The 25127-nt window shown below is 39.6% G+C and overlaps 1 long non-coding RNA gene across 1 annotated transcript in view; it reads left to right on the top strand.

Moving 5' to 3' along the window:
- LOC142143373 (uncharacterized) overlaps nucleotides 1-25127 on the top strand; it is a 26311-nt gene extending 1184 nt beyond the window's left edge. Inside the window, exons 2-3 of the long non-coding RNA XR_012689517.1 lie at nucleotides 9903-9972; nucleotides 25006-25127. This is a non-coding gene — a long non-coding RNA (uncharacterized LOC142143373). The remainder of the gene's footprint in view (nucleotides 1-9902; nucleotides 9973-25005) is intronic.

Genomic DNA, 25127 nt, shown 5'->3' with positions numbered 1-25127 from the left:
CCCTTCCCCTTCCCCTTCCCCTTCCCCTTCCCCCCTGCTGCTAGTGGACTGTAGACCTTGGAGGTCAGCAAGAACGGAGTACTGAAGATTGTCCATGCCTTCCATTGAACTATCATTTTCTTGCTGGGCACCTGAGCTGGTACCCCTGACCAGGGCCGTAACTAGGGCTGTGCGATAGGGGTGAAGGCCCAGGGCACAACGCTGAAGGGGGGCGCAATTTAGGAATGTTTTAGGTTCATTTGCTTAAAATTGAGGGCTAGGTGGGCAGCATTTGTCTTTCTTGCCCCAGGCGCTAGAATTCTAAGTTACAGCTCTGCCCCTGACCTCTTACTTTAGATCAAGGTTGCTGTGGATGGTTCCCCAGACCTATCACACTGGCCTGAGCTGCAAAGTAGCGCGGCAGAGCATTGGCACTGGATGCATGCTTCCAACGTTGGTACAGCTGGATAACAGATTAGATTTGGTCTAATCTGTAGGTCACACGAATTACAGCACAGGTGAGTAGGCATCAAAGCAAGATCTTGAAGCAGTGAAGTTTTATTAGATCAAGTAGCCCTAATGAGGACAGTTGCACGCCAATTTGTGGTACTAGCAATCTTTCCAGAAGTTACAGATGGAATGATACATCACATGGTCAAACAGTGCTCTTTTTATACAGATTCTGACATTCATGTATTGCAGGGGGAAACCCAGCCCCTGTCCCAGCTGCCACCGTAATGTCTGATATATCACATTCAATAATTACCATACGGATGTAATATATCTTCTAATCTTGGAGCTAACATAATTTAAACTTTAACAAAATTTATACCAATCTGTGATTTCCTAAAGCATTGTTCAGAGGCTTCCTCTTTAACAAGTCAGGGTAACAGGTAGCAATTCCCTGCTGTGTATTCAAGTGTTGGTCACTCACAAATGAAAATGGTATAATTGGCCTAATTGGGATTTCATCTAGAAAAGTAACAAAACCAAATCATTAGTTACTGTCTCAGAAATTACAAAACAAATTTTCTTCAACATTTGCCTATTGTATCAGAAATCGGTACATTTCTGATACAGAAATATAACACTGTATAAAAAATCAGTACATTTGCAATTATATAAATCGAAAGTACAATCAAATACAACACATCCCCATCTTTCTTGTATACAATGCAGACAGTTACTGTGATCTTTTTACAATGCATAGAGCATACAGGGCATCTTAATGGCAAACAATACAGAGTTCATTTTAATAAACAATATACAACACAGAAAATTCTAGCAACCTCTACAATACAGAGAGCATTCTAGTAATCTCTATACAATTTAGTGTTTATAGTAATGCAGGGAGCATCATTTAAACCACCTCTGGGTCGCCAGACACGTCCTTAACCGAGTGGCCCGGCACAAGTCAGCAGGGGAGGGCTGGCAAATATTAGCCTGGGGGACAAGGCTCAACTTGGCAGCCTATTAGGAATATTTTAAAGGAAAAAAAAATGCAGGTGGCCCAGTGATCCAGCCCAAGGTCAGCCTGCCCCTGCAAATCAGTACAAATTGTACTGGCCTGATGGGCAGATACCCACCTTACTCATTTTCCAGTCCACCAATGGTTACTGGCCCACTTTTGTCTCATCTGCTATCCAAAGACATTCTAGTCTCTTAGGTGTTTTCTAGACACCAAAAACTTGGACTGGCATATGGAAACCAAGATAGATTAGGCCCAACTGACCCGCCCGAAACGCATCCCAGTCCTCCTATTCCACACCCATTTTTGGCAAATACACATCCGTTTTCAGAGGGTTGTGTTTTTTTATACTAATTTTACAACTGAAATAACCAGAAATTAAGAGAGTATTTGATATTAAATGTGTTTTATATTGATGCTTAACTTTGACAAAGTCAGCACTGGAGATAGACCATGGTGCATACTTCAGATAGATATTGGAGATAGATGTTGATGCTTACGCTGTGTAGGTACTAGTGACTGATGATGATTCTTATTCCAGATACTGGACATAGATCATGATACTTACTCCAGATAAATACTTGAGATAGATTGTGATGCTTACTCAAGTAAAGTAACAGATAGACCATGACCCTTACATTGGTTATACACTAGTAATATGATTCTGTGGAAGTAGGTCTTAATAGCTACTTAAAGGGATTTCTTACAAAGTGTCATAGAAGAAGAAAATGATGAAGAAATTAAGAATATGTACGTGTGATTACAGTACTTGTTTCAGTAAGAAATTATGTAGTTGCCTAAGGGACTGGGTAACTACCCAAAATAAAGGAATGTTCAGCCACTAGAGGTGAATACTTGCTCTTGATCTTGCCTTTAAACTTACCCTTAACCAAGTTGACCAGCATTTCCTCAGAAGAATCCATACTGGTTCTTCCCATCTGTTCCAGTCTCTCCCCCTCCCCTGTCTGTTTGTCTCTCCATCTCCCCTGTCTGTACCAGCCTCTCTGTCCTTCCTGTAACTTTGTCAGCCTTTCTGCCCTTCCTGTGGTGGTGCCAGTCTCTCGGCCCCCCTTGTGTGTGTGTCTCTCTGTCTCCCCTTTGTGTGCCTGTTCCTTTCTTTCCTCCTTGTATGTCTGTCTCTAATTTTGTCTCTTCATCTGTCTCCCAATCTGTCTTCGTGTTTGTGTGTCTTTATCTCTGTATTGTGAGTGCCTGTCCTTTATTTTTCCCCTTTGTTTGTCTATCTCTTTTTACCCCTCCTATCATATATGTCTCCCTACCAACTTCTACTATTTGCCCCCACCCAACACTTTTACTATGTGCCCCTCACAACCCACTTTTCCTCTTGCCCTGCACCTTTTCCTCCCTCCCCCTTCCACATTTTCCTCTCTTCACCCCATACCTTCCTCCTCTTATGCTGAAGTTTATGACTCCTGGTGGCTGTCTTTTAATGCTAATACATTTTTTTTCTAGTTAGTACTGTCTATAATGAATTGCGCAATGATAATATTATGTGCTGATTCTTCACCTTGCCCCCACCAGCAGGAAATACCGGTGGGGCATGGGTACATATGATTTTCACCTATTTACACCCTATGGGGCATATTCAATTCCAATTGTTACCGCGGAAAATGCGCACTACTGCCGGTAATACGGTACCGCAATAACGCAGATTTTCATACGCAGCCCTATGGGCTGCGAACGAAAATCCACGTTGTTGCTGTACCGCGGATTAGGCTCGCGGCCCGTTCCGGAGCGATCCCGCGGATCGGAATTGAATATGCCCCTATGAGTGTTAAGGATGAGTGAGACTCAACTTTAGCACCTTACAGGTAGATGTACAGGACACATGGCACTCATTTTGAGCACTGAAGAGCTTAATGTTATGTGGGTGTAAGTATTAATGTCATGTGATGACTGGTAGGAATTGGCATTAATGTTATGTGGGGGCTCTTTATGTATGTAGGAGCTTTTAATGTAATGTGGGGTTGGTGGGAGTTATTAATATTATATAATATATGGGCTAATAATTATTTAAGAATAATAATTTAATGGTTGAGCCCATTGGGAGATATAAGTCTATTTGTTAAATTTGAATACGAATAATTTGATATTGGGGCTGGTAGGGGGGAAGTAAGACTATATGTATTGCATTAATGTTAATGATATTCATTTAATGTCGGGCAGTTTGGGGGGAAGTATGTCTAATTATTAAACTTGAGTTTTATCGATTTAATGTCAGGGCTGATTGGGGTCAGGGAGGCATAGAGTGTTCACTCATTGCTCAGCTTTCCAGGTGGTGAATAGTACCTATTCTTCTTCCAAATAGGGCCCCAAAATTCCAGGTTTGAGAAAAACAGCTACATAGCTTTAGACACCTGTGGCAGCAGGTAGACAAAGCTGCAAGAACAGATAGAAGGGAGCATCACAATATGTCAACTATTCTGATTCTCGTGGGGCAGTCACGATTTTGGGGACAGTTACACTATTGCAAGAAAACAACAACACAACTTTCTATGCCATGCAAGAAAATAACATGCACAGTTTTAAAGGAAAAATCTGTAAACATTTACACTATATCTTAGGATGCATCTGGTGCAGTACATGATTATGGGCAACTATGGAAACAATGTGTATTCCTCACTTCAGGGGTGCTACAAATAAAAAAATGGCCCTTCTAGATCCATTACTATCACTTTCTGCTGCTGTCATTAAATGCACTGCAATCCTCAAAATACATTATATTCTCTTCAAAGAAAATTTCTTGGCTGACTCCACTGACAAAACAGCAATTCCATCTCATTCACATCAGGAAATGCGGAGTTGATTTTCCTACAAAAAGGATGGAGGTCTTGTATATTTAGTATGATCTTCTTTGGCACTCACCTGATTTCCGCCTAGTTTAATTGGCGAGATTGGTTTGTCCCACATTTTACATGTGGTGTTCAACAATATTGCCACTCATATCCTAGTTGTCAGGCAGCTAATGTGGGCAAGGTTAATAAGACAAAGTGAGCAGCACATCCCCCCACCTTGGGAACCTTTTATAAATATTCAAGTTAATTTTATTTCAGTGAAAAAGTTGTTTGCCTGTACTCTGGAGCTTACCTATGTGCAAAAGCAGATACTGTCACTGTCAGTAAAAGGTTGCTTAAGGATTTTATTCTATGATTTAGGATACCTTTGACCATTAACTCAGAATGAGATACCCACTTTACTGGCCAGGTAACAAAAAAATATGTAAGAAATTATATTTTCATTACTAACCATAGGATTGTATCTTGAAAAACAAGGTTGTTAAAATTTTTGCAGAAACAGGTCTTAAGAGACCTGATGCACCCTCACTTGTACTCACTAACATTACATCCACCACCTAAAGAAAGACTGGACCTAGCCCACTTGAAATATTTATTGGAAGACCAACGAGAGTACGGTCATGTCTATCTGTACCAACTCTATCCAACCTTAACCTTCAACTAACTCCTAGGTTCCCAAACTGTGCGCCGCATTCCCAGGGGTGCCGCGGCGCTGTCACAGGGGTACTGTGGACAGGAAGAGAAAAAAAATAAATCACGCCCGACATTCAGTGACAAGCGGCAGGAGAGAGGATGCTGTGTGCCGGGCGCCGCCAGATTGGTAAGTTTTTTTTTTTGTTTTTTTTTCTCTCTTCTTGCCCATGGCCGGATGCAGAGGGAGAAGAGTGAGGGGGCAGAGAGGGCTCAGCGAGGATGCAGAGAGAGTGTGGATGCAGGGGGGGCATAGAGAGTGTGGATGCAGGGGGGGCACAGAGTGTGGATGCAGGGGTCACAGTGTGTGTGTGGAGATGATGCAGAGGCACCGAGTGAGTTAGCTGTAAATTATTCTTTGACAGAAATATAATTGAAAAAAATATATCAAAATATTATTTTCCCTTGGACTTGTGTATTTTTGCATACAACTAATAAGTATTTCTGTCCTGACCTAAATACTTATTACGTTTTTTGACCCAGCTACTTATAAAATAGTACTGCTCGGTAATTATTTTGGAGGGGTGCCTTGAAAAATTTATGGAGACTCTAAGGGTGCGGCGAACTGCAAAAGTTTGGGAACCACTGAACTAACTGATGAACTGATTCTGAACTATTGCAAGACTTAAATATATTAAGGTTTTTCATTCACTGGTCCAAGCTGCATTGCCTAAAGAACGGGATCAACAGTGTTGTTTTATCCAACCAAGTGATTGAGTATACGTAACGGTGCACCGGAGTCCTCCCTGGAAACCATCTGGGAAAGCTTAAATCAAGAGCTTCTGACTAACAATACAGCTGCAAAGTGCCTGGGGTAGACTCCATGCATCATAGTGCTAAAAAAAACAATTGCTCTTTACCCAGAAAAGAGTCATTTGCTTGGGAAAAGCTGACACTAACCAAAAGTTCCCTTTGCCAATTTTAGTTTTTTGTTTCCTGGGGCAGAGCAGCCCCTAATATAATTGTCTTTGCTTAATTCATGTCAAGCTAACCTACATTTATATACCAATAAAGAGCCTATATAAATAAAATACCTAATAAGACCCTATGAAGATCATTATTTTGCATAAGGAATGAGTACTTGCCAGGGATACTATTTTATTTCCAGAGTCAAACTTACCTAGGGTTAGGAAACTGTTATTTAAGATATATACTTGTTGCAATTTAGCGCTTCATTCTATAAAGGTATGATATGAGAGAATTTTCTGAAACTGCTAGCTTTTTTTTTGATATTCCCCATTTATGGAGTCGGTAAGACTATCAAGGAAGCTAGAAAAGGTTAACAAAGAAACTGCGAGCGCATTAAAAAAAGATCACTGTGGAAATGTCGGCCATTAGATCTGTGACCCTGCAGGACAAAATGGCATTAGACTTTATGCTTGCCAGTAAAGGATGAGTGTCTTTCCTAATTGGAAATGCTCTGTATTTATTTCTGATAACTCATAAACGATGTTTAATCATACTGAACACATTAGAAAAAAGAAAATTGCATCAATATAAATCATGAATTTTAGTTGGTTAGGCTTTAGGGACACACATATTTTTTGTTTTTGATATTTGTGTTTGCTTATTTATGTGTAATGAAATGATTAAAGATTCTATACCACTATTGTATGCAAAGAAGGCAAACTGAAACTATAGTTTGACATAGAAAATAGGGAAAAGAAAGTGCCAAATTTGTGGATGGCCTCAAGAATATTAATGTTAAAGTTGAGCTAAAAAAGGATCAAAAGATGGAAATGTGGAAGTAGGCTTTCAAAGCTAGACTATGATTAAAGGGATTTCTTTATGTAACAAATTGTTCTAGAAGGGCTAAAATGGTGAAGAAAAGTAATGTGAAAGTGTGATAACAGTAGTATTTGTTTCTGAAAGAAGTTATGCAGTTTCCTAAGGGATTGTGCTTTATTAGATACACAATCTCACTTATGGAATCCAGAGAATAAGCCTAAAAATAGGTTAAGTTTCAACTCCTTGATAAATGAAGATGCTTATTCCAGATAGACACTAGAGATAGAGCTTAATGTTTATGTCCGATAAATACTAGTGATAGACAGGGCCGTAACTAGGGCTGTGCGACAGGGATGACCTCCCAGGACGAAATGCTGATGGGGGGCGCAATTTAGGAATATTTTAGGTTCATTTAGTTAAAATTGAGGGCTAGGGTGGCGGCATTTGTCTTTCTCGCCCTAGGTGCTAGAAAAGTCCAAGTTACGGCTCTGGTGATAGATCATGATGCTTAAACAAGCTAGACACTACAGATAATTTCTCCCAATGCAATATCTTTAATGATTTTACCAACAACCGAAAGTCTACATCAGCATGCTGATCTATGTGTACACACTTACACAATTTTAAATGATTTACCTTCAGATCTGTCCTCATCTGTCATAACCATCTGCTAAAAAGATTGTGACTCCGTAAACTCTATGGAGTTCTGCCTACTCTGCTGGTGCATACGTACTTCAGAATTTGCCAGACATCGTTCCATCGAATCTAGAGATTTTTAGTCCGGTTATAAAATCAAATCAAATGACATGATGTGTTTTGGTGCGATAAAACATGATTGTGGGAGAGTACACACTAATGCAATATCAGACCTAACAGTTGTTTGTCGTGATTGGCAAGATAATCTAATGAAAAACCTGTAGTATGTACCTAGCTTTACTTCAGTTACTGAATATATACCATGTTGCTTATTTTTCTATAGATACTGAAGACAGATGATTATGTTTACTCCAGATAGATAATAGAGAGAGATCATGATTTCTACTCCAAATTTATACTGGAGATATATCATTGTTCTTATGCCAAATAGACAATGATAGATCATGATGCTTATGTAAGATACTGGATATACTGTAAATTATGATCTTTACTCAGGATAAAAGCTACATATAGATCATGATGGTTTCTCCAAATAGATACTGGAGAAAGACCAATATGTTTACTGCTAAATAGACACTGGAGACCAATATGTTTACTGCTGATAGACACTGCAGATAGATCATGTTATTTACCTTGGCTAAATATTGGAGATGGATCCTGATTCTTAGGCTGGGTACACACTACAGTGTTTTCAGTCGACTGTTCAACCGAGCAATAAACGTCTGTTCAAGCCAATATCGCATTAGTGTGTACACTTACATTATGAACGATAATGTTTCCAAAATACCGATCGTTATTTCATTTGAAATCTTGCTGTTGCAGAGATGAAGTCCACGATGTCCATCCACCTATGCGAAGACTTTCATTATTGCTTTTCTTTCCCTTGACCCCCTATTTTTGTGGTATTCAGCACTCTATTTAAAAGTATGGGCTAAAACATGTAATTATATTTAAACTGCTTTTGTTGCTTGTTAGATACTTTATATAACGATGGGATGCAGACTATATAGCATACATACCCCCAAATAAGTCAGTACCTACATCTTTTCGGTGTCACGGTTCCACACGAGGAGTCAAGCTGTAGAAGCGAATCCTAGTGTTCGTACAGTTTTGGACTACTTCTAGCAGGTCGCGGAGTCTAACGAGGAGACGGTGTTCACCAGGAACCGCCGCAAAGCAGTATGGTCTTAGCTGCGTCTGACTCGCAGGTCGCTGCCCCCACCAGGAATGCTGAACGGAAGCCCTTGGAAGGCTTAAGGAGACAGAACCGAAGGCGAGTAGTCAGCGGCCCTGATAAATAGCTAGCCACTCGGGAACAGGAGGTGGAGCATCAGCTCTGCAGTCTAGCCGGTTACCACACCGAGAGGGAGTGGAGAGGGTCAGCCTAGAACAACTGTAGAGGGTCAGTTCTTCAGACAACGAAGTAGTAGTAGTAGTAGCTGCGGATGGAGCGCCAGCTCTGCAGGCACAGGAGAAATAGATGCAGCAGATGAAGCGTCAGCTCTTCAGAGAATGGATACCACGGATGAAGCATCAGCTCTTTAGGCAAACGAATACCACGGATGAAGCGTCAGCTCTTTAGGCAAATGGATACCACGGATGAAGTGTCAGCTTTTTAGGCAAACGAATACCACGGATGAAGCATCAGCTCTTTAGGCAAATGGATACCACGGATGAAGTGTCAGCTTTTTAGGCAAACGGATACCACGGATGAAGCGTCAGCTCTTTAGGCAAACGGATACCACGGATGAAGCGTCAGCTCTTTAGGCAAACGAATACCACGGATGAAATGTCAGCTCTACAGGCACAGGAGAAATAGATGCAGCAGATGAAGCATCAGCTCTTCAGACAAACGGAGTAACAGATTCCACAGGACACACAGGGAAGCCACTTCTTATCATCAGGAATGACTCAAAGAACAGGCACCTTAGGTAAGGAGGAAGTGCCTTTTAAACTGAGCGCAGACCCGATTTCAAGATGGCGGCGCCCAGGATGGAGCGGAGTAAGTCTGCTGCGTGTCGGGTGTGCTGCCCGATCACCCGGCGTGTTTCAGTTTTTTAATCCTTGTTATAGCCAGATGCATAAAATTTTTATTTGTATGTTAGTGTTAGCTCCATATATAATCACAAAAAAAGGAAACAAAACAAATGAAATCGGGTCAATGTGGCATCTTTATATATAAAAAAAATGTAAAAGGCTAACTCGTCCCATATCTAAAAGAAACTCAAAAGTTTTAGGTGAAATGATATAGGTTAAACTCAAATTTCCAAATATTACATTCCTGTGTACCTGTGATGGGTTTTCCCTGCCACAGTCACTCCCACTTGTAGCGTGCCGTAGATGTCCTTGGCAGGTGTGTTGAAAGACCCTTGATACCTTCTGCGGGGGCTCTGGCTGGACATAAAAGTCTTACATAACTGTCTGTTTGACTATTTATAAAAGGTCTGATGTTCTATGTAATTATACCACCGATTAAGTAGGCATAAATGAGTTTGCCATTCACTCGATGTATTAACTCGCTGAATTCACCTGTATGTTTATGTTTTTTATTTTCTTCTTTGTAGGCATTGACCCGGTTTAACTTTTATTCTTTTATCGGCAAAAGATGGAAACTATCTTTTTGAAAACCACAAGGTAGGTTTTGAAAATCATTCAGATATTGGACTGACTTTAAGCGATACCACTCATCTTACATTTTGTATTTGTATTCTCACAGCAGTTGTCCTTTAATACAATAGCATTACAGGTTTTATGTTTATAAGCATATATTTAATGTTATATTGTTATGTTACATCATTATGTTTTGTTTTTTTAAATGACATTATCGGGAACAGCAGATTAGATTTAAATGATGTTTCAAGCTGCACATCACCAGTAAGTGATTAACTCAGTTTGAAGCTATTAGTTAAAATAAGACTTACTATATTACCGGTACCACAGGACTCAATATCAATATCAAAAGCATGGTGGTTTATTAGAAAGGGGAATGTAATTCTAAATGGTTTGACGTTCCTGGATTGTATTTCATAGGGAGAGGGCAATGTTTCCATTTGTTTGCAAATTGCCTGCGGTTTTGTGTATTACTAAATGATGCTGTTGAATAGCAGTTTAGATTTCAGATAACAAATATTGTAGCTCAATCACCTTGAAAGACCTGATAAAAAACAGATTTCCATGTAACATAACGAAGTATAGCATAACATTTATTTGAAATCCAAGATGAAAGTGTGTCCGTAGGTGAAACAATTATTAAACCTGAGCTCCGTATGAAAATTGGATCCATTCTTCTGATATTTATACTGTTTAATATATTCAACATATTGAAGAATGCATATTTGTTTCTGTTTTATCTGAGTGTTTTTTTAATTTAATTAGCATCAAATATATTCATGCTTGGGCTTGAGTTGCCGTTCTAGGATAACTCTCTTTCCCAATGCTAGCTCGAAAGCCATCATAGGATCTATCGGCTTGCAAGCACTCAAGTGCACAGCTGACATTGGGGTGTTCCCTTTCCCAAATCAGTTTTGAAGAGGAAGATAGCAGGTAGAAGGTTTGCGATACTGAAAGACCCTAATGATGTGGTCCTGCTGGGGTATAATAACTCAATGTCATGCTTTCCTGAGAAAGTGATATTTTCCTTTCTGTGGCCCTGATTACAACTATTTTCTTGTTGGCGCAACTTCAATAATCAACCTGGTAGAGAACGCATAACAAACTGCTGGGCCCATACACTAACACCATTTTATGTAGCAGAACAGACCTTGGGTATCCTACACTTTGGTCAAGGAAGTCCTGACATAACTTTTTTCTTTTCATAATGGTCATTTATGAGGAGCTTTCACACTGTACAATGATTGACTTTGTTTATGACTCCGCAAGAAGGCTGTGCATTGCTTTCAACAAGTTTTGCACAATATACAATTTGGAATGCATATCGCTGAGGTTGTTTCATTATTCATGACTATATCGTATGTGCAACTTATGCAGAGACATTGTACTATACACCGATCAGATGTGACACTAAAACTACCTGCCTAATATTGTGTAGGTCCCCCTCGTACCGCCGAAACAGCATTGACCCGTCAAGGCGTGGACTACACACGACCTCCTGAAGGTGTCCTGTGGTATCTGGCACAAAGACGTTCGCATCAGAACCTTTAAGTTGTGTAGGTTGCAAGGTGGGGCCTCCATGACTCTGACTTGTCTTTCCAGTATATTCCACATATATTCGATCGGATTAAGATCTGGAGAATTTGAAGGCCAAGTCAACGCCTTAAACTCTTTGTCAATTTTTGCAGTGTGGCAGGGTGCATTATCCTGCTGAAAGAGGACACTACCATCAGGAAATATCACTGATATGAACGGGTGTACTTGGTCTGCAACAAAGTTTAGAAAGGTGGTACATGTCAAAGTAACACCCACAAGAATGCCAGGACCCAAGGTTTCCCAACAGAACATTGTCTAGAGCATCAACACTGCCTCTGTCAGCTTGCCTTCTTTCCAGAGGGCATCCTGGTGCCATCTCTTCCCCAGGTAAACAATGTATACGCACCCAGCCATCCAAATGATGTAAAAGAAAACGTGATTCATCGGACCAGGCCATGGTCCAGTTCTGGCTTTCACGTGACCATTGTAGGCTCTTTCGACAGGTGTCAGCATGGGCACTCTGGTTTGCGACATTGCAACCCCATACGCAGGAAGCTGCAATCTGCTGTGTGTTCTGATATCTTTCTATCATAGCAAGCGTTAACGTTTTCATCAGTTTGTGCTACAGTAGCTCTTTTGTGGGATTTGTCCAGACAAGCTAGTCTTTGCTCACCTTGCTCCTCAGTGAGCCTTTGGCATCAATGACCTTGTCGCTGGTTCAATGGTTGTCCTTCCTTGGACCACTTTTGGCTGGTATTAACCACTGCATACCGAGAACATCTCACAAGACCTGCAGTTTTGGAGATGCTCTGACCCAATCATCTAGCCATCACAATTTGACCTTTGTCAAAGCCGTTCAGATCCTTATACGTGCCCATTTTTCCAGCTTCCAACACATCAACTTTTCAAAACTGGCTGTTCACTTGCTGCTTAATATATTGCACCCCATGAAAGGTGCCATTGTAACAAGATAATCAATGTTATTCAATTCGCTTGACAGTGGATTTAATGTTCTGGCTGATTGGTGTATCTCTGTTGATTATCTATTATAACTTTTCTATTACACTTATTGCATAACTCACAGCCTATCTCTATATTACCAGACGAGAGCACACTTGCTTAAGTTTCATAGGAATCATTGAGATGTCAACTAATTTTTTTATGTGTAGCCCCCGAAAGTTAATAAGATCAATCTAGTGTCTTAAAGCAGCAATCCCATGAAAATATAAGGTGTATTTTTTAGCATACATAACTGTGGCAGGCTATAAGAATATTGTTGGTAGTTACCATTTCCCTTGATATTTTTGTTCAGACTACTATTAATGATCTATAATTCCGGTCAGTGTCATGGACTATCATGATAACCACAGTCACACTACACATGATATAGTGAGAAGAGAGGCTTTGGAATGCCAGTCTGAGTTAAGTTTACACTGTGACATCCTTCTTCTCCTCCCTCTGCTATCACATAATGGTGTCTCTGTAGCATTTGATTCAAAAATCCAAAGAGTAGGATAGGAGAGGATCATATGAGGCACTCATATGGAACACAGAAAAGTGAGCATTACTGTTAAATACAACTTTATTGGTAATAAACATAAAATCATCTAGTAGCGAAATATTAAAATATGGATATGTGAAATATGAAAATCAAAAATTATGACTAGTAAAATGGACAAACCAATGTCCAACCGCGACACTGCCCTAGATTGGATATTTGCCACAATTTGTTGAATGCTGATATATGTGTCAGAGGGATATATAAATGGATTATTATCCTTATAAATTGATATTGGTGTTACAGATTAGATACTATCAAGCTTGGAGGTGAAATAATTATATGGCCTCCCTATTTGATTACATTGCACGCTAACCATCCATTTGCAGTTGAATAATGAAAACTGCTGAGGTGATACTAATTCAATTAATTTAATTTGGTAGTCATGGGTATAATATATTATGTTCTTTGATAAAAAACATACTTTAATGATTTATTGTCTCCAAAACTTCCACACAAATCCCCAAAGGAACTTATTTACACGGAGATTATTCTCCCTAGTTATGATATAACAGGATTGATATAAATAATAAGAGCAACTGCCCTAATATAGTGTCAGTATATTAAAACACTGATGTTATGGTACGGTGCTTAATATAGGTGCTAATGAACACACATCATTCTCAGGATGATATTATACTCCCTCCGAAGCTTCCACACATAGATCAGTCCATGTAGTGGTATAACGGAGGTTACTCTCGTAATTGCAATTCAGCACAGTGTTTTCTGTGTTTTAATATAGCTGACAGAGCAATGTAAGCTAGCCACAATATATGATATTATTGTCCTATCTTGAGAGGATGTATTTTCTAATCTAAGCTTGTCAAAATCAACTTAATAGGTGAAATTATATCGAGCAGTGAACGCGGCGTCCGCCGACGCGCGTTTCGCTATTAGCTTTTTCTTAGGCAAGCCGATGTCATAATAGCATTGGCTATTTAAAGTGGAGAACCCGCCTACTATTACAGCATCATGCCTAGCAACATTGTAGCAACTAAAAGTTGCTCGGAATCACTTCCGCCTGGCTCATGTTCGCTCTAGTGTATTATAGATACAACATACAGGAAAGGATGATCGGAGGTAGGTATTATATTAAAACGGGATCAACTGATCATGGCAAAAGTAGAAGAATAATCTAATCATTCTAGTGTATCATAGATACCACATACAGAAAAGGATGATCGGAGGTAAGTATTATACTAATCCCGAATCAACTAATCAAGACAAAAGTAGATGAGTTAGAGCTGTCGATTTCAAATCTTGTGGAGAGATATTGGAGAAAGATATACACATGAAATATCACACCACACGGACTAAGACAAAAGTACCAAAGCTTTATAAGTATATATGAACTGTGGTAATTATGATCACTGCCTAAATCGTCAGTAAATTATATATACGATGTTTTACTTTCAGCGAATAATGATATAATATCATAGGCTGACGATAACCACACCAATAAAATAAATTAAATTAAATGTGATGAAATATTAAAAATGTGATAATTAATGAAAATCTAAGGGGTATATATGCTAATCCCATAATATATACCTTTAGAAATATAAATGGTGACTGAATTCATTTCAATTTAATGAGATATAAATGATGTGAGTCAACTTCCATGTGTTCAAAATAATACAAGTGAGCTGTCAATATCACAATGATTAAGATATCAGTCTGTAGGCTGATAATTATGTTGAAAGTGATAAATAAAAGATGGTCCAAAAACCATTAAAAAATAACATCATATTGTAATGGTGAAAAAAAGGGTGTAAAAATAGAATAAAGGGCTAACCCACCATTGATTAGTAAGTGATGTGTCCACCAAGTGTATATAAGATTAGGGAGGTCTATCAGCGATTTATTGAAATATATTAATTCCTGACCGGAAATTAGGAATATATAATCTAACTCAAAAATACTGAAAAATAACTATGGTCATTAAGCCCATGTGGGGTCATGCTACCCATCAGGAATTTTTTTTTAGTCTCTCTCCGTAGCAATTCTGTCTGTATACCCCCTCCCCTGAGTCCTAGATTTACCTGTTTCATGGCAAATGCTATTAGGCCTCTGGAATCACTTTGATGGTACTTCAATAAATGTTTGGCAACTACTGATAGTTGTCTAAAGTTGGCCTTATCATTGGCAGCTCTCTTGATATTGCCAATGTGTTTTAGAACTCGTTTCTTGAGAGGTCTGCTAGTCATTCCCACGTATTTTAAATCACATGGCAAGAAAGACAGTAGATAACGTTGGCAGAGTTGCAATTCAGATGTTTATTAATTTTCCATATTTTTGCATATTTGTCTCTATACTCCTTGACCTGAATCATGTTCGAACAGGCTTTACATCACCCACATTTAAAAAAAAAAAAACATGTGGAATATTCAAAGTCTTTTTTTTTTGGTATTTGGAGTTAAGTAACTGAACTAAACGATCTCTGAGATTTTTAGATCGTCTCCAAGTTACGGAGATCCTATCTTGTAACACTTGTTTAAGATCATGGTCCAGTTGTAAAATATACCAATGTTTTTGTAGAATTTGTGTTATGGTTCTCCACTCTGAGCAGAAAGTTCCAACTAATCTTAATTCAGAATTCTTGGGATCTGTCTCCTTTTTGTTGGGATGAATCAAAGAGTCCCTACTCAGATGGGACACATTTTTCTCAGCTCTGCTGATGTTAGCTTTATATCCTCTTCTTTTTAATCTATTTTTCAGCTCTTCTGATCTCTGCTTATAAATTAGTTCATCCAAACAGTTCCTTTTAGTTCTTAATAATTCTGCTTTTGGAATGCCCGTGTGGATAATGGGAGCTAGAAGAATGTAATATGCTGTTTGTGGCCGTCTTTTTCCTAAACATATCTGTATGTAGTCTGCCGTCTCCTGTTTTGGATATAGTAAGATCCAAAAAATTGATTGCTGAATCTTGTATCTCAGATGTAAGTTTTAAATTAAGATTGTTGGTATTTAGGGATGCTGTAAACTCGTGAAATAATTTTTCGTCACCATCCCATAATAGGATCACATCGTCTATATACCTCAACCACAATAATACATGGTCGGTATATTTCTCATTACATGGATGGAAGACTACTTCTTTCTCCCACCAGCCTAGATATAAATTAGCCTAGGTGGGAGCACAAGCCGTCCCCATAGCTGTTCCCCTCAATTGCAGGTAAAAATTTTCTTCAAATACAAAGTAATTCCTTGTTAAGACAAACTGGAATAATATGACCAGAAACTCCGAAAGACCAGTGCTTTTTTTCCATATTCAGGAAGTATCGAACTGCATATAAGCCATTTTTGTGTGTTATATTAGTATAAAGTGACTCAATATCGTATGATGCTAACTTCGTAGTTGGGTTAACCATGATGTTATCCAATCTGGCTAAAACAACTTGAGTATCTTTTATATATGAGTCTAGGCTATTAACATGTTTCCTCAAATGGGCATCCACAAACCTACTAGCTTTTTCTGTCAGGTTGCCATTGCCCGACACGATTGGCCTCCCTGGAGGTAATGATTTATTTTTGTGGATTTTCGGCAACATGTATATGGTTGCAATTCTGGGATTATTGACTTTTAAAAAGTCGTAATCACTTTTAGAGCTAACATTGGTCTGAAAAGCTTGGTCAATAATGTTGTTATAATTGGCTAGAAAATTAGCTGTCTAATTGAAGATGATCCGTTTATAGCAATCTTTATCCCCCAGTTGACGGTAGACCTCCTGCTGATATTGTTGTTTTGGCCATAACACCACATTCCCTCCTCTATCGGAGGGTTTAATTACGATATCTTCCCATTCAGAGATTTCTTTTAGAGCTGCGATTTCATCTCTAGAAAGATTACTAGAGTGAAATTTATTTTGTTTGGTTTTTAAGAAAAGTTTATCCAAGTCTTTGGAGACAAGATCCCTATATATGCCCACCTGAGGGCAAATGGAAATATCAGGAAAAAAGGTCGATTTGGGTTTAAGTTTGGTACTAACTAATTCATCTCCTTTATTTTGTCTCTGTAGCAGACTAACAGTGTCTTGCAGCAATATTTGATTGTCCTCCAAAGAGATTTTGAAAAGGATATCATGATTTTTAGAAGAACAACTAAGAAAAAATATATCAGATGCAGACTTAAAATGTATTTAACCTAGTATTTAAAAAATAGGATTGCTGCTTTACGTTTAAAAATAAGGGTTATCTGTCTTGTGGAGGGCCGTAACATTGTGTCTACACAGTAAAATATTAACTATGGCTGCCCACACAATACTACTGTAATTAATAGGAAACATGTCAGCTGAATTTCCAGCTCACAAGTATTCATTCATTAACTAACAGGCATCACAAAAGTAAATAACAATAATTTGCCAATTATCCTATAAATGAAGGAGATATTAAAAACGTGTGTGGGGATTTCTTGGTTTGCTAAAATAATGCTAATAACTCATATGATTAAAATGAAAAACATGTTAGTTCCAAGTTTTACAGATCAACTCTCAGTGTTCTGCAAGAGATAATGTAACAAAATCATCTAATGAAGATGTCATGACAAAGCTGTGTTATCCTCATAATCAGAACACAGGTGCATGTTGATGCTTGATTATACAGCTGTGACACATACTCTGGAACTTGACAATTGAAGATTTTTGAATAAGTAATATGACAAATCAGTGATATCCCTTTAGACAAGCTGGCAATCTAATAATAAACATAAATCAACACCTTCTTTGTAGGAAATGGACAATAGGAAATGTTTCCCTAAAAAGGTATTCGCATACAAACATATTTTGTTCTAAGAAAATTTTCTTTTGGTATTTTGATTGATGATAACACTTTTATTGCAGTGGAAAGATAGGGTGGGCATGCAGTATGGTAACTAGGGGTGCAATGCTCTGCTGGTAAAGAGTGCCGGCCAGCCCCCTCACCATGCTCAGAAGAGCAGGTGCCTACATAGGGTTTCGTGATGCATCACTGCCAACCCCATCGACCTAACCTTTGCCATGGGCCTGGGAATTATAGATTATACTCGACAGCTGCTCCATATGCTTGCCGCCCCTGCATCCCCATTAATAAAACAAAGTCCTCCAATCAGCTTGTGCAGATGGAGTCTGGTGTTAATGTCAGATCTCAATCCTGGTAACTAGTAGAAAAAGCAGATATCAGCTGTACACAGCACTACTCCCATTAACAGTGATCAGTTGATAGTATATAATGTTGACCCTACCCCATACCTGGTGTCTAGTGTACCAAACTGATCCCCAATTTCTGGTTCCTTGTGTACAGAATATAATCTAATTAGGGATTGAAACCTGGTGTCTAGTGACTGCATATTTGTAGCCTGCATACATATTAGACATTACTGTAACTAGTGTACAACAGTCTTTCATCATTGGTTGCTAGTATATAAAACACTACCCAATCCTAGAGACTAATGTACATTTTCAAAGCATGCCCTGCATTTCTGGTGACTAGTGTAAAAAGTAGTCCCACATTCCGGGTCGCTTGTATACAAGTCTTAGTTGCTATTATACCATACAGACCTCAGACCAGACCCCATGACTTACCTCTCATGCTGTACTCTGCTGGGTGCTTGCATTCCTATTACACACTTCTGCTAAGTGCTGGAACTGTATAAGAATTATTATTGTAGATGTACTTCCTCTGGTGGGAATCGGTAATCATAATACTTTTAGACGCATGTGCCTTTTTAATCCTCACCCTTTAGCTCAATGATGCACCTTCACCATGACCATCGATCTCCCAGATAGGTGAGAGTGATCCTATATAAGTCCAGGCCTGGTGTTCTTCTGATACTTGTGATAAATTCTGGGTCCTGTTCTTGACCCTGTCTGTCTGCCACCTGCTCCATTCTCTTTTTGTAGATTTTGACCTTTTCCTTGTATGCTAATTTGGTTCCTTGTATTCTAGCTATTTTTTAATCCATGTTCCTTTTTTTGACGCTGATCTTTGGATTTGTTTTAGTACTGGTTTGCATGATTATCTATTGCTGAACTTTGCCTGCAGATGACCGTGCTTCTTGTTTAATATCAGTGATTATACCTCCCATTCAATTAGTTGTCTAGATTCTACCTGCCTGACTCTTATTATTATTATTATTATTATTATTATTATTATTATTATTATTATTATTTATTTATAAGGCACCACAGATTCCATAGCGCCACATATAGAAGCCAGTAACAAAGAGATGAGGTAATACATATAAGTAGCACAGATTAATGTGAGCAATGCTATGGGGACTCACACAAAGTACAGCAAAAGATGTGACAGGACGAACGAGGGAGTCAGTAGACAGACAGACAATAGGCAGAGAGGACCCTGCTCACGATAGCTTACATTCTAGATGGAGGGGTGGTGAGAGACAGTAGGTCCAACTGGGAAAAGATAGGGATGGCAGGCGAGGAGAGGAATTTAGGAGGTGGTAGGATAGGAGAGCTTGAAAAGGTGAGTTTTAAGTGAGCGTTTGAAGGACTGAAGGTTGGGGAAGAGGCGAGTATGATGGGGTAGGGAGTTCTAAAGATTAGGGGCAGCATGGCAGCAATCTTGGAGGCGAGCTTGGAAGGAGTTAATGAGAAGTGAATTGAGGCAGAAGTCAGAGGCAGAGCGGAGTGGCCAGGTAGGTATGTACCTCGAGACAAGGTCGGACATGTAAGGGAGGGGAGTGCTGGTAAGGGATTTGTAAGTCAGGGTACGGAGCTTTAACTGAATTCTGAACGGATAGGGAGCGAATGAAGGGATTTACGCAGAGGAGAAGCGTAAGAGGTGTGGTGGGTGAGGAAGATGAGCCTAGCCGCAACATTCTGTAAGGATTGAAGGTCAAAAATGTGAGAGTCAGGATAGCTAGTGAGAAGGAGGTTGCAATAGTCGAGACGAGAAATGATGAGTGAATGGACCAGGAGAAGAAGGGTTTTTCGGATTTTCGTGATGCTACGGAGTAGAAAGTTGCAGGATTTGGTGAGGGACTGGATATGAGGGGTAAAGCTGAGGGCTGAGTTAAGGGTGACTTCAAGGCATCAGGCTTGGGTGACAGGAAAAAGAATGATGTTGTCAACCAAGAGAGAGATATTGGGGGAATAGCAACATTGACATGAGGAAAGATGATGAGCTTGGATTTGGAGATGTTAAGTTTCAGGAAGCGCAATGACATCCAGGTAGTTACAGCAGAGAGACAGATACCTGGGTAAAAATGCAGGAGAGAGGTCAGGGTAGGAAAGATAGATTTGTGTGTCATCAGCATAGAGGTGGTATTGGAGGCCAAATGATTGACTTCACCAAGAGAGGTGATGTAGAGTAAGATGATCAGAGAGCCAAGGACAGAGCCTTGTGGGACTCCATTAGAAAGGGGAAGGGGGGGGGGATTTGAGAGTCAGAAACAGGCACACTAAAAGAGCGGCCAGAGGGGTAGTAGGCAAACCAGGAAAGAGCTGTTTCGCGAAGACCGAGTGAGTGAAGGAGAGGAGAATGATCGACTGTCAAAAGCAGCAGAGAGCTCGAGTAGGGAGAACTAACCTTTTGTCTTAGCTGAGAGTAGGTCATTTGTTACTTTAGTGAGAGCAGTTTCAGTTGAGTGAAGGGGACGGAAGCCAGACTGGAAAGGGTCAAAAAGAGAGTGGAAAGAGAGAAAGTGGGTTAGACGATTGAAGACAGGTCGTTAGAGAATTTTAGAAGTAAAGGGCAGCAGAGATATTGGCGATAGTTGGAGAGAGAGGATAGGTCAAGGGAAGGTTTCTTGAGAATAAGGAAGATGAGAGCATGCTTGAAGGGTTACGGGATACCAGTGGAGAGAGAGAGAGGTTAAAGAGGTGAGCAAGTTGACAACAGGCATTGGAAGAGAGGAAGCAAAGAAACTTGGAGGGGACAGGATCGATAGGACAGATTATAGAAGAGAGAGGATTTCAGGCACAGTTACAATAGGGTAGGAGCTAAGGGTGGCAGAGTAAGTGATAAAGAGGACAGGTGGGGGAAAGCTGACGAGAACAAATATCATTGTGGATAGAGTCAATTTTGTTTTTGAAGTAGGTGGCAAAGTCAAGAGCGGTGAGGGGGGAGGAGGTGGAGGAGGACACAATAGAGAATTAATGGTAGCAAAAAGGCATCATGGTTTATTGGACAGGGAGGATTTGAAGGATGTTAAATAGGTTTGTTTGGCAAGAGAGAGAGCAGAATAGTATGAAGAAAGGATGAATTTGAAGTGGATGAAGTCAGCAATAGAGCGGGATATCCTCAATTGCGTTCAGAGCAGCGGGAGCATTTTGGGAGGAGACGAGTAAGAGGGGAGTGGGGTTTGGATTGGCGGGGACGATGGGGGGGTGACTGGGGCTACAGTATCAAGGGCAACAGAGAGTGTGGTGTTGTAAAGAGAGATAGCAGCGTTGGGACATCTTAGGGAAGAAATGGGAGCAAGTAATGGTTCGAGGGATGGGGTCAATACTGTTGATGGGATGCAGTGTGCGAGTGACTTTGGGTTGGAGAGGGGGGGGCACGGGGTAACAAGAGGGTAAAAGAATGGAGATTGTGGTCAGAAAAGGGGAAGACAGAATTGGAGATGTCACAGAGATGAGGTAGCACTAGATCCAGGGAGTGACCATCAAGGTGGGTAGCGGAAGATGTCCATTGGGAGAGGCCATATGAGGAAGTGAGAGTTAGGAGTTTAGAGGCAGCAGTAGTAATAGGACAGTGGGTAGGGATGTTAAAATCCCCAATGATAATAGTAGGAAGATCAGAAGAGAGGAAATGAGAAAGCCAGGCGGCAAAGTTGTCAAGAAATTGAGAAGTGCCAGGGGGACGAAAGATGATACCAACACGAAGGTGGAGAGCGGAGAAAGGCGGATGAAATGAACATCAAAGGAGTATCGGACTTGTGCTGAAATTGTGGAGGCAACTGAGTATCGGTAAGCACATTGAGCTTTAAGACGTGGGAGGACAGCAGGGGAAGGTCTGCAAAAGGTGAAACACACACTACCTGGATGCATACTAACAAATTGGGGCTGCCAGAAGAGCATCTACAGAAAGAGCAGACATGCTTGCAGATTTGTCATCTGCAATAAAAGAATATCAGTCCCTTTAATTGAGTTTTTTGGGACACATGAATTACTAACTATCTAGTGTCACGACACTAGAACCTTTAGACCAGCCTAGATTAACACTGCCCGTTAGAGGTGCAGAGTCTAACAACTTGGAAGGTATTCACCAGTGACCCCCGCAATTCTACTTTTGTTTGGAACTGAACTTACATGTTGTGAGTAACAGATGCCTGCAATATAAAAATCACTCATTGAAAGAGTGTGAATAGGGAAAATATCTCCTCCTGCTTTGTGTCTGTGTGTACTGCCATGAGCATGGAGAAAAGAAAGAAATACAGAGAATTGTCTCGGAAGGTCAGACAGAAGATTGCAGCCAAGAATGGACAATCTCAAGTCTACAAATCAATCTTCAGAGACCTTGATGTTTCAGTTTCCACCAAATGTAATGTTGATAGGAAGTTTAAGGTCCATTGTACTGTAGCCAACCTCCCTGGACATGGCCGCAAGATAAAACTTGTTCAAATGGTGGAAAAAGCACATCGATCAACTGTCAAATATATTCAAGCTGACCGTCAGGCACATTACCAACTCAATGAAACTAGGTTATATGGTATGAGCCCCAGGAGAGCCCCTCTGCTTAGAGATAAGCAAGCCCAACTGGAGTTTACCAATACTCACCAGAAAAAGCCAAAATTCTTCCGGGAGAATGTCCTGTGAATAGCTGAGACCAAACAACTTAAACATGTACCTGACATAATGGGATGCACGGTGGCTTAGTGGTTAGTGCTTCTGCCTCGCAGCACTGAGGTCATGAGTTTGATTCCCGACCCTGGCCTTATCCTTGTGGAGTTTTATTATTCTCCCCGTATTTGCGTGGGTTTCCACCGGGCGCTCCGGTTTCCTCCCACAATCCAAAAATACACCTGTAGGTTAATTTGCTGCTATCAAATTGACCCTAGTCTGTCTGTGTGTGGGATAGGGAATTTAGACTGCAAGCTCTATTGGGGCAGGGACTGATGTGAGTGTGTTCTCTGTACAGCTCTGCAGAATTAGTGGCGCTATATAAATAGCTAAATGATGAAATGATGATTATGATGAAATCTGGAGATCTGAATTTTAAGCACTCCATTCCCAATTCAATCATTCTGTTCCCTGGACCGCTAGTCAATTTAAACATCTAATTTTCTAGATATCCAGTTGATTTGAACACTTTTATTCATAGTTAAGCAATGGGATGATTGGAGGAATTACCTTGAGGTTGTACTATATTCATCCTTCTCTTCTCTATGCCTTTAGTGGATCCAAATACATTTTCACTAAATTCTCTCAGAGTGATCCTTACTATTTTATTACTTCTGTTCACCATTTCTTTTGTACTCCTCGATAGCCACTTGATTCACATAGATTGTAATTTGACACAAGTATTCCCGTATCTAAACCTTGACCTAATTAGAGTACCCCTTCACCTATGTATTCATGTAATCAGAATATCCTATTACTTTGGCCTCATTTGATTTAAGTATCTACTTCTTATGAGCTTAGACAATCTCTACCATTCATTCAATTATTCACCATTGACTTTAGTAGAGACAGATTCTCACATTCTTACATAGAGAACACAGATTTGTAGTAGAGATGTAGGCTAAGGGTATAAACCTACCTGTTGTATTAGGTAGCTCTCAGACTAGCAGGGGTTTTTGACAATCCTTTGTTTATGCTGATGTGCAAAATAAATACATTTTCTCTTGCTATGACCTATAAGAATCATAATCTAACTTTCCCTGTCTCCTGAGCTATATGTGACCACTTTGCCTACTGCTGATCTAATCCTTCACAATATGTATTTAAATACACGTTGAGTCCAAAACGCCTGTTTAATTTCATGTATCCAGTATATCCTATATATTACCTCTACTACATGGTAAAACTAGAAAAACTATTCATGTATTTACTGAATGCACATTAAGTTATAGCTCCTTCTTTGGTAATATTATTCTTGAGCACGTAATTCCCAGCAGACATTTTTTTAATTACGTGTGTTTCCTATGAAATGTTCAAACGCGATTATTTCACATCATACTACGTCAAATTCTGTAATTCGGTCCTGTTTCTATTTTCAGACTTGAACTTATTGCATTTCTGAGGTCTATAAGAAAACTATTGATCTTGCTGTAGGTGTTTCATTTACAACTATGTTAGGACATATGGTACAGTATCAAAATGAAGCCTGAATTTACTACTAACGTGCTCTCTTTCCTAGTCAAGAAGAATTACTGTGCTAATAATTACACAGTTGTCATTTACATGAGAGTGAAATGATTTGAATTTTGTGTTATTATGTAATTGTTTTCAATTTTCTTTTATGACAATGCATTTTTTTTTATCATTTGCTTGATTATATTGCTCATTGATGATCATTGGCTTCTATTGCAGAATGTTACTTGCTTCTTCTAATTATGCTATGAATTAAAATATGCCAAACTCTGAGTGTCCAATTCTCAATAATTTCCCAATAATTTGTGGAAAGGGCAGCACATGAATTCTGGGCCATGTTAATTTCAATGTTTTCCATAGCTTAACAGGTCCATTTGCAGATGTCATGAACGAATGCACCTAATCACGTTAATGTTGAGCAAACATCTTGTTGTGTTCATGCGTTTCACTGCTCATATCAAGGGAACCAGTGCATGCCAGGAAACTCAACCCAAACCATTATACTGCCACGACTAACCTGCATTGTTGACACTCAACAGTTTAGATCTATGGATGCATGGGCTTTTTAACATATCTTAGCACTCCCATCAGCATGAAACATCAGGAACAAATGTTCACTAGACCAGAAAATGTTTTCCAATGTTCCAGTGTCTTTATTTATTTGTATCTTTAAGTATATTATAAATTCACCTTTCTGTTTTTCTCTGACAGGGTTGGAACTTGGCAACAACCTATCTGTGACAAGCTTCAACAAGTTGTAAGTACTGATTTATCCCTCTGTCAGCACTGCTGTTGTAAAACGTTACCGTTACTCTTTACAAGTTGCCCCTTTA

Source organism: Mixophyes fleayi, chromosome 3, assembly GCF_038048845.1.
Source record: "Mixophyes fleayi isolate aMixFle1 chromosome 3, aMixFle1.hap1, whole genome shotgun sequence".
In the NCBI taxonomy this organism is placed as follows: Eukaryota; Metazoa; Chordata; class Amphibia; order Anura; family Limnodynastidae; genus Mixophyes; species Mixophyes fleayi.
The sequence above is the reverse complement of the archived record's forward strand: the minus strand, read 5'-3'. Positions and strand labels throughout refer to the sequence as shown.